This window comes from Pleuronectes platessa, chromosome 20, assembly GCF_947347685.1.
Source record: "Pleuronectes platessa chromosome 20, fPlePla1.1, whole genome shotgun sequence".
Classification (NCBI taxonomy): Eukaryota; Metazoa; Chordata; class Actinopteri; order Pleuronectiformes; family Pleuronectidae; genus Pleuronectes; species Pleuronectes platessa.
The window spans coordinates 6,976,901-6,988,362 of NC_070645.1; positions in this window are offsets into that span (position 1 = coordinate 6,976,901).

Here is an 11,462-nt window from a genome sequence, read left to right on the forward strand (position 1 = left end):
ATCAGACGATGAGGAGGAACCCGTGATGATTGAGTAGGTGCGCATATGCGATCTTTAGAGTATTTAAGCTGTCAAACGAGTGCAGGGATGGAAAAAAAACTACTTCTGCGAACGCTGCAAGCTTTAACATAACCAGGCAGCACAGGGGACATGGAGATGGGGCCTCATAGGGTGGATGTGGTTTATGTAGAGACAAGACTGTAATCAAACTCAAGGACAGGGTCTAATTACTCATCTCCTGCCTGTCTCTCAGAGATCACATCACTGCTCGTGAATTACAGGCTTCATGGTGACCCGTCTCTGTCAGGGGCAGTCTTCACCCTGACAGCACCTGGGACACACACACACACACACACACACACACACACACGCACGCCTACTACTAACTTCAACCTGGACATTTGGAATTAAGTTTTGCCTCATTTGGTCCCCATGAGGTCCACTGGTCCTGACAAGGCCAGTGTTTATGCTTGAAAAGGTCCAGCATAAAAAACAGTCACAAGTACACACTGTGTGTGCTTTTTTTTGTTCCCTCTTTACTACTTTTACCACTATGTTTTAATTTCCTTTAATACAAAAGCGTATACAGTAAAAACCTATATTATTTGTGATGTACTTCTTTAAAATTTCATCATACATATGGGGTCACACTATGTGCTACACTATGTGCTATTAGGAAGGAGCCAACTTCATTCCAAAGGTTATCTGGAGGTCTAACAAAGCTTTTAAAAGAGATAGTTTACCAAAAAATTATAATTTAGTCCACCCTTTATTGTGGAATTTGAATGTCTGGGCTGACGGACACTTGGAGCACCCACTCCTCCATCAGCATCGTGTTGAGTAGACAATGAGTGAATCTTAATTTTTGGGTGAACTTTGCCTTTAAAAGTCTAAGTTACATATTTATCAGCAAGTATCCTCCAAAGACTCTTTAGTCAAAGATTCCCTCTGTTGTGTTGCTGTTTTTCTAATGCAGCTACATTTTTGGAAACAACCATCTGCAGAGACAGAAACTGAGAATTTTTTATCCAACAGTAACTTTGAAGGAATTACTCAATTAAACTGAGTCTGCTCAGCCTTCATATTAACTTCCGATGAACTTTGGAATGTGATTTTGCACAGAACATGGAGTGTGGATTAACTTTTCACAGGAATCATTTTTTACCTCTCCAAAACAGTAGTGTGGCTTTAGCCAGAGTTGTTAAAATGTAATCAATTTTTTTTTGCCTAATTTCCAAATGCAGAGTCCCATGAGTAAATTGTTTGTTCAAAACTTTAACAGCCTTTTATTTTGTATTAACTGTTGTTGCAATTTAAAGGAATTAATTATTGTGTGTTCTTAGATGTTTTTCTCTTCTTTTTTATTTGTCACTGTCACACTAAGTTTTTTTGTAATTCATGCATTAATTATCTGAGGGTTTATTTAACCTGACTAATCTAACCATACAACAATGATATCATCCTCAGTCCAATACAGGATAAGTACTATACAGCTGTTAAATACATTATATAGGTTTTTTTTCTTTAAAGTCCAGATATCACAATTGGTAATGGAACCCCTCTAATGACTTGACGTTTTACATCGTGTTTCAGTATCTATGTAAAAACGCTATCACATGTAAATGTTTGTGTAGACGTGTGTTGGTATCTTCTCCCTGTCTGCTAATAAATAAATACTAAGATGTACACACACACACACACACACACACACAAACAGTTAGTCCTCCCTCTGCTTCCCTTGCTGAGATTGATTTACCTTTGTGTCCCAGGCCTGTCGTTATCATGGGCCTCTCAGACAGGCCCGCTATGATAGCTCAGGGAAAGTGGGACGGAGGTGGCAGCAGGCGCATGATGGAGAAGAGCGTCTTATCATCGATGGAGAGATCAATCATTCTTACGCTGAGAGAGGGAGAGAAAGAGAGAGGGAGGAGGAGGAGAGAGGGGAGCTGCTTTGCTCTGTTTCCTGGCTAAACTGTTTTACTCACCAAGAGGTTTTATAGCTTCATGTATTTTAGCACAAACTGTCTTGGGTGTATTTTTTGTGTTCTACGGAGATCTGCTCGAATATGTGGTTACACTCTTTCCTTCAGCTCTAATAATTTGTAGGCAATTTTGTAGCAATGGTTCTGAAACAATCTTTTGTCATATTAAACTAAACATAGGAAGTTGTACAAGAAAAACTAATCTTCAACACACTGTCAACATATACGGTAAATATGTTTTGATACAGTAGCAGCTATAAAATTAAATATCTGAAAGAGTTCACCATAACAAGACAATCAATTTAAATGTTGACAGAAACTGATTCTGAGTGAAAATAGAGACTTTTTATATTATTAAATAACCATTTCCCTGAATTTAATATCAAATTAATGTTCTGTATTAATTACACAGATTTTGTATTTGCTTGTGAATTCTTCTCTCATTTTCCCCCTTATTTTGAAAAGTTTATATTTTGTAATTCGGAACCTCATGTTGGCACGATGGCGTGGTGTCATATAAACAACCTGATTAGTGCTACCTCAAAAATTGCAGAATTTGCATTTAAAATATACTGAAGAAATATACTAAATTAACTAGACAGTCTACAGGATGAAGTACAGATTCTGTCCATTCAGTCTTGATAAATTAAAAAAAGTATGTATTCCCCAAAATTTTATGTAGATATATTGTGAAATAAAAAATTATTGGAGCAATTTTGGCTTGTGGCCCACCAGTTACTGCCTTCTTATTTAGTTTCTCCGTAGAGGTTAAAAGAAAACATGTTCAACTTGGTCCTGTCAATGCACCCCTCTACCGCCCCCATTGACTTAAAGGACATTTTTTCGAAGTTTATTAATATTTAACATATTACAAGTCTAAATCAGACCAAATTTGAAACTGGACTTCATTGGGCCATTAATAATAGACATGACTAATGTGAAGACAATAAGATCTCGAGATACACATGAGTTCCGTATTCAAACAGACGAACAGAAAATTGTGGAATAATTACTAAAACAGGGCGGGTGATGACAAGCCGTACATGGAATATAAAATTTAAGCTAAGATTTGCGGACTAAACGATAAAGTCTGTGCGTATGATTCTGACAGATTTACAGCCTTTCATATTCTATCTCTACACCATGTAGATATTTAAAATTGTACTAAAGTATGATTGTGCCTACATGTATCAATACTCAATAGTTTTCTGTTTCATGAACTCAACTTTCAAGAATCTTAATACGCGCAGCATAAGCCCATTATAGCTAATATATTTGTTTCTAAATGTTCATTTATGATAAAGTTTAGATGAGCATTTCTTCCCTTCACTCATCTGTCATAGTAAATGCTGGTAGAAGAGTTATAGTGATTAAGCCGGACCATTTGTCATTTCACAAGCCATTTCTATCTGAAATCACTCTGATGTGAGAGCTCTTGGGCCCTTAAACTCCGGTGCTCGGGGGACACAAGTATCCTCATTCATCCTAATGACCATTTAATCTACAGTAAATTGTGCATGGGCCGAGCAATTTCACTGATTCACCCGAACCTGCTGTTTGATATAATACCACATGAGCTCCAAGCTTTGTTGCAATTATTCAAGTCTCAAGTGAAAGTGTTATTGATCCTGTAATTTCTGGACACTGGATATTGTAGATGGCTCTGTGTGTGATGTAAGGCTCTGGATTGCAGGGAGCAGGTGAGAGTACATTGACAGGGCTTTGCTTTATCGCCCTCATTTCTATCTACAATTTATGGGGAAAAAAACGCCTCTCTCTGGTTTCCATCCAGAAAATATGATTATCAGCCATTTGTGAAATCCTCCTCGAATGTTAAAAGTCCTCAGAGTGCTTTGTTGTTTGTTGCCAGCTCACTTTGTTAGTTTGGTGCAGTTGACTCACTTCCACCTACCTAGTGCTGGCAAACTGCGAAAGCCCACTAGTGACACATTTGGAGGTGCATAATGAAGAGGCAGATGGCCTTAGCTGATTACCATGAAGATTGTATGATATCTCATCAGCAGCCTCTCACTAGATATGTCTTTTCAGTGAAGTACTCTAATGGATTTACCAACTCCCAGTTTTCCTTGGAGCTATTTAAACATTGGAATTGGCAGATATAGTAAGGGGCCCCTTTTTCTAGTCTTTTAACTTAGATGTACTTTAAATTAACAATATTTGTACATTTGTACCCTTTATCTAACACCAGGTTCATTTTTAAAGGATTAACCCACATCACAAAAATGTTCTTTGTATTTTCGTGCTATTTTTATTGTATTCCATGTCCCATCTGCGGACATGGAGGAGACAGGGTACATGATGTTGGTTTATGACAAGCTGCTAGGAGCTGTCATGTCATCCATCTTAATAAACAGTCTATTGTTAATACCATAACGTCTGTCAGCTTTGATGAGGTAAAGGTTTACAAATGAAATGCTGACATTTGGGGGACATTGCAGTCAGATAAGCAGAGGAACACATGGTGTCAGTTAATCACACAAATCAAGTCAGTTTAATTTATTACAATATGGAGAAACATAATGATGATATCAGGTGAATAGTTTGGAAACATATGTAGAGAATATGGATCTGAGAGGATGTGCTCCCGAAACAGGTGGGACGGGGATCCATTAACCTGGAGTACACACAAGAGGCAAAACAGTCGTGACAAGGACAGTAGTCACACTGACTGAGAAAAGACTGGTTGAGGCTGTGTCTTCTGGGGGACAGCCTTTCAGCAGAGGGAATGAGACAAGAACACTGTTTCCACAGATGAGGAAACAAACAGTGAACCTGAGTTTCTCGGAGGACTCCATTCACAAAGAAACAGTGTAGACGTGGTGAGCTCTTGTCTCCTGTAGAACACCGTTTGTCTCACGGGCACAAGACAACGACAGCAATTACACGGAAGACAGGAAAAGGGACATGAGAACGGACAAGGTGAGGCTGCGTTTCCTGGAGGACAACACTCACACAGAGGACACAGGACAGAGTTCAGGCTGCATGAGTCTCCTGCTGGATGAAAAGCCAGATCTAAAATGTCATAGCCAAAGGGAGAGAGGAGTGAGGTTATAGGATGACCAATGGTTGAGGCACTGGTTTATTATAATATAAATAAATAATCTTATTATTATTGTTTAGGGCCTTTATTTTCCCCTCAAAAAATGTGGTTAGCCCGAGGCTTCTTTCGAAATCTGTTGGTTTATGTCTTAACCTATCGAAATTTTCAGAAATAGCACCCCCCTGTAAAAAAAACAAACAGCTGAATTTGATTTCTGTATAAATCGGTAATTTCCAAGGTTCTTGACATCATCCATGAATATGAAGAGCACTTTTTATCCCACCAGTGGTCTTCACTATTGAGCAATAACTAGATATAACTAGCAATAACCACTCTCTTATTGCCTCTTCAGTTTTTCACTCCAGAAAAATTATATTGTTCAACACTGTTTCTCACTTTCTGTGCCGCCCAGCTGTTTATGCAGTCTACAAACATTACTGTGCTCCGAGAGTCGGAGCCAAATGTGGAAGGACACAAACGCCCATGGGTGATTTGTTTAACTTTGAAAGGTTCTTTGGTTTGTGTTAGATTCGCTGGGAGCTACGCAGCAGCGGATCATCTAGCCCGGACTCCCAAGTGGGTAGCAGCCAACAGAGCCTGGGCTACACGCGTGGGTAGAGAGGAAACAGATAGCCCCACCAGGGACTAAACGACAGTCCTCATTTCCACAGCGCCAGGCAGGCCAGCCATTAAACAACACAGAAACAAACAAAAAAACTCCAATGGATATTCTTTATTTTTTTCCTTTTCCGAGTCACTTTCTCATTGAATCTCTCGGGAGTGTAATGTTGTTCTCTAACCAGCAGAGAGTGAGTAAGATCTATCTCATGAATCATATAAAAGCGTCTTTAATCCTCCAAAGTGAGGGTCTCGGGAGGGGTGAGGTTGCAGACGAGGAAGCAGAAACTAAAGAGGTGGATGACAGAGAAACTAGATGGGGATGAAGGGGGGGGGGGGGGGGAGCCTAGCACCGAACCAGGTAGAAGACAAGATAAATCTGCAGTGCTGGGGTCCTGTGAGCTGTCAGTCTGCAAAGCGGGATGTCGCCTTTTTCCCTATGGGTTTATGGGTGAAGTAGAGCAAAGATAGCACTGCTTCCTTCCTTTCCTCATCCATCGTTGCTAATCCATCCTAAGCACTAAACCAAAGAGGTGCGGTGGAGATCACCTGGGTCTGTGGGGGATCAAAGCCGCTTCAGCAAAAATAAGAGAAGTCTTGAGGATGGAAAAGCTGATGTAACCGGAAGAGGTGGATTAGCATTAAAAAGTTGACAAATGCAAAAAGGGAGAGAGAGAAATCCAGGGCATTGGCAGTAATCTTCACTATGAATCAAAGTGCCTCTGGATTGCTGCTCGTGGCAGGTAAGTACCCATCAAAGAAAGCATCTTTTCACCAAGTGAAAACATTGTTTATTTCATTTACCTCCCTGAAAAGATGAATCCGGTTGAAAGGGTTCATAATAACCTTTTAAAAAAGCATGGTAGGTTTACTTTCTCAAATTTAAAGTCAGCGTACTATCCATAATTCAGCAGACGGTTCCTGTCCGCTCTCTCCTGGCACCAGGCCAGAGCTCCCCCCAGTCGCATTTCAAACCGCACATTGCAATGTGTTTTGACAAGTAAATTGCTTGCCTCTTTGCTGATAGCTACTCACTTAAATAATGAATTCTGTGTAATAGCCACAGAAATAATGCATGCCACAGAGTGGTAGGGATGAAAGAGTTGTTACTGATAGACATACATCTTGGGGCTTTTCTGAGACAGAGTGGAATCTCTCAGAAATCAGTTGATGGCTGCACAGGAAGCATTGTGGCTGAATATGGGTCATTAGACTACTCTCACACTGCTGTTTGTAGGTTGTATGTAAATTCAAGTTTGCACACAATGATGATTCACCTTAAGTTGTGTACCAATTTTATTTATATCCATCCGGTAGAAAAAAATAACACTATGTGGCACTAATACAGACACATGGTTTCTTAAGGTACCAGGAATCATGGTCTGCGGACCATGAATGCCTTTACAAAGTGTTATGATAATCAGTACTCTATTAATATGATTTCACTTGTAGTCACAACTTTGGCCTGCTGATGGCCTAACTGAAAAGCAAGTGATTCCCCATCTGGGCACCATTAATATCAGATTCTTTAGCAATCCATCGTAGACAGATAGCATTCACCTGAGATGTGAAGGTTCAATGCTTAAATCTTAAAATGTATGTAAGTACAGGTTTTACCTCTCTGTAGAACCATATACTTCTACTAAAGAAACCATTCATATTGATGTTAATTATCAGTTTCAGCTCCAATATCTTTTCCTATTTCTGCAGACATTCACCTAGTTAGCGTTAGCTGCCTGGCAGATAGCCTGCTCCGTCAACTTAATGACTTTGCCTTTGCAATGCCTGTAGACAAACTCAAACTGAGAGCGTGAATCAGTGTGTCGCTCTGGTTTTTGGCCTGTCCATGAGATAGCCAGAGCCAGCTTGTCACCTGCAGTAAGAAGAGACCTGGAGTCTTAACTGTCCTGTGAACTGTGGCAGGTGTGCATATATTGTATCTACACTATCTACAAGACAGCTACTGTAGCCAGTAGTAACCTACATTAAATTTACAATTACATTCATGATTACATGTCCAGAATAAAATTTGAATAAATCCTCCACATGGTAGATGAAAAGTCAGGCTATCACCAAAGTCATTAGACTGCATCCTCTTAAGACTCTGAATGTTAAAACTCACAGCTATGCATTCTCTCATCATTGGGATAGTGTTGCACTGAAAAATTTAAAAACAAGAAAAACACCAACCAGACAGGAAAGGACACTTATTCACAAGTGTTTGACACATCGCAGCAAGGTTATATGTCGTCCATTCAGTTGTGCACCATCATCAGCATCATTTCACTGGACACCCTCGACTGTTGGCAGCTCTAATAGGGAAGGGCATCCTGATCATTCAGCTGATTAGACCCTGATCTTTATCTACAGTTCAGTTTATGATGGTCAAAATCAATGGCGGGGAAGAGAAGAGCTATCCCTGTGAAAAGAGTAATTGTCTCACACTGTATGATAAAGCCGAACCCATCAGAGACTGGTTTTGCACTTCGAGGGCGGCTGTTTGCAGGTGTTACATTCACAAAGCGCGGTCTGAAAAAAACATTTCTTTCTTCCAGTGTCCCATCAGATTGAAAATCGAGCCCGGCGTGCAATTTTTTTGAGAGCTGGCAAAGCGCACAACCTTGCCTCAGCATCCTGCTCCATCAATGTCCTCCCTGTTTGGCAGGTTCATAACAGGCCCGCAGTGTATGGACGCGGCCAATTTGGGACAGCGATCCATATTCTGGAAGACTTTGAAGAGGGAGACATTTGACACAGCATCAAAGACTTCCCTGAGAGAAAGAAAAGATGGAGACGGAGTGAGGTGGCAAATTGCTGGATATTAGCCAACATGAAACAAGAGGGCAGATCCTGCAACATCATCATCATCATCATCATCATCATCATCAGTAGCAGCAGCTGCCCAAGAGCCTCCTGGACTCAGAATGGGTTATTTATGATAATCTACGGATGATGGTGCTTTTTTGTTTCACCTCAAAACTTTTTACAGAGTCGCCCCAAACTTAAAGATTACACTTGAACACCTTTTCTTCTTTTTACTTTGATGTCCTGTGATGTCGTTGTGGCATGAGGTAATACACGAAGCAACTGTAGTTATACGGAGTCCAGGTCTCTTAAGGCCAGAGGCAACATGTGTGTTATCTCTGTTTAGAGTTTAATGTGATGCATTAGTGTTTTATGATGTCGTAGTTTTTAAATGACACATATTATACTCATATTCAGGTGCATCATTTGAATTTGGGTTATTGTTTTGAAAGGTTTCCAATGTTTCAAACACTTTCTCAGCACTGTCCATTGCTGCAGCTCCTCTTTTCAGCCTCTGTCTAAAACTCTTGGTTTTAGCTCATGTCTCTTTAAGGCCTCCTCCCTATGAAGCCAAGTCTGCTTTGATAGGCAAGCTGGCCCAGTCTGTTATGGTTGGTCAACCACACCCAGTGTGTGTAGGAAATGTTGGCCTGCGCTCTCCCTCTACCTGACTCTGTTGGGGCCAGATGAGATGCTCAGCATACATTATGCAAATGTAGGCCATTGTGATGTCATGTGACATGGTATCAAACATAATATGTCATGTAACAAAAATGTGACAGGGAAAATGCATTATGGGAAATGCATTTTTTTTATTAGACTAGGTCTTAGCCTGCAAAACATTTTTTAAGTTGTGGTAAAGACAGTGGCTGACGACAGGAGGTAGGCGACTGACACTGAAGCAAAGTAGCAGCAGTTTGGGTGAAAACAACAATGACAGCGACGTAGAAGATTCAGACAGAGACTTTGACGTCTGCTGAGCTGCCAGCCGAGGCTCGGGGTGAGAGACTTGTTTACGGAGGAGGGGGAGGATCTATGCAGAGTGAAAGCCTGCATCAGCACAAGTCAAAGTAAAGATTGACCTGATGCGATGCTGTTACTATATGGTCATTAAAACCTTTATTCCTCAGCCTCTGATGTAGAAAAAATACATGAAATCTAGTCATCCACGATCTTTACCTCTTGTGGTTTTAGTATTGATATTTATAGATCGGGTGAGAGGTGGGGTACACCCTGGACAGGCTGCCAGTTCATTGCAGATTACATGTTATGTTCATAAACATAAAAAAATTAACTAATGAAAGTTTTTTTCACTAAACTATAATTTAGAAAACCAGCCAATTATTTCAAATTTAATCCTGATTCAGTGGCTGAGAAACAAATATTTTAGTTCGTCAAGTCAAGTTATTCAGCAAATCCTCAGGTTTTAGGGGCCCGTTTTCAAACACTGCTTAGGTTCTACTTTTCTTTATTGTAATAAATAAGTCTTTGGTCTCAGTGGGTTAATGAAGCCACTGGATTTTAAAGCTTAAGAGAATGAAATTTCTGCTCCAAAGATTATGCAGTGTGTGTCTGTCCACTCACACAATTTCCCTGTGTAAGCATCACAGACCGGGCTCAAAGGCTCCAAGATTGGGAGCATGCTGACGCCGTATATTCTGTCTGTAAGATTCTTAGTGGGAGAGCGGAAATGGCAATAAACCAGGCCACCATAGTTGGCGGGCACATTTATCTTCTTAAACTGACAACACAAACCATTTACCATGAGGAGCCGTTGAAAACCTGAAGGGTCCCTCAGAGATCATATAGAAGTTTTTGGTGGTTCGTTAAAATGAAAAACTAAACAAAACAGTGCAAAAAATGATGTGGGTCGAATTTATAGTTATGAAACCAATGGCTTGATGATATTTAAATAAAGGTTTTTCTTTTTACTTTAACATTGAACATTTTCCGAGACTTCCCTGGGAATACTTCAAGGATCTTTTTCTTGAACTTGTGCCAGATCTTGAAAACCCGTGTACAGTTTGGGAGCTACTATTGATGAGTATGTTCAAGCTTGATTGAATTTAAGGAGACTTTTGGGCCTTGGCAGAGGTAGAAGCTCTACTGACTGCTCTCTAGTTGGCTATAGAATCACAGACTATGTTTACATTGACACAACAGACCTGGACACCTCGGTCAAATCAGTTGTCATGTCCCAGATTGATATTTACAATCAGTTCAACTATCTATGTCAAGATGCAGTGTATCACACATTCTGTCCCTGATCCCCTCTGTTTGTAATGAGAAAATAATGACATTTAGCTGACATGCATCATGACCTAAATAATGCATTTTAAAATATTTATTCATCTTGCTATTGTACATTCACTTTTTAATACATAGAAATCACGCTGTAGCCACTGGCATTCATGGTGAGTCAATTCCGTACAAGCAAGTTGTGTTCATACTAGGGAAAGACCAATAGTATATTTTTTTCCAGAGCTGATACCTTTACTGATTATTGGTAATCAAGAAGACAGACAACTTGAAACCCATATACACTTACTTGAAAAGGAAACCTTGGTGCCTTATTTAAAAAAACACGAAAGTCATCACAAAATGACTGCTTCCTAAAGCCATGTGGACACCGATTGTGTCATTTATTTCAATGAAGATTGGCTCAACAATAGATAAAACCCGTCTGTAGAATGATTTCATGTGACAAATCAGAGAGTGCTTACTTGAAACCACAAAGTGTTTTTGAATTATTTATTTTGTCTGCAATCACAAAAGTGTTTAAGGTTTTATTTTATACATTTTTAATTAGCAAAGTCAGTAAGTAAGTAAGTAACTAATTGATTATTCAATTTTCATTATTTGCAAGAGGAAGCAAGTAAGTAATTAGTCATTTTATTCCTTAACTTTTTCCTGATGATTTATTGTATAACTGTATTTACACACAGACTGACCAATGAGGATGTTGGTGAAATTACCTGCAAAAAGGTTGTAAGTCT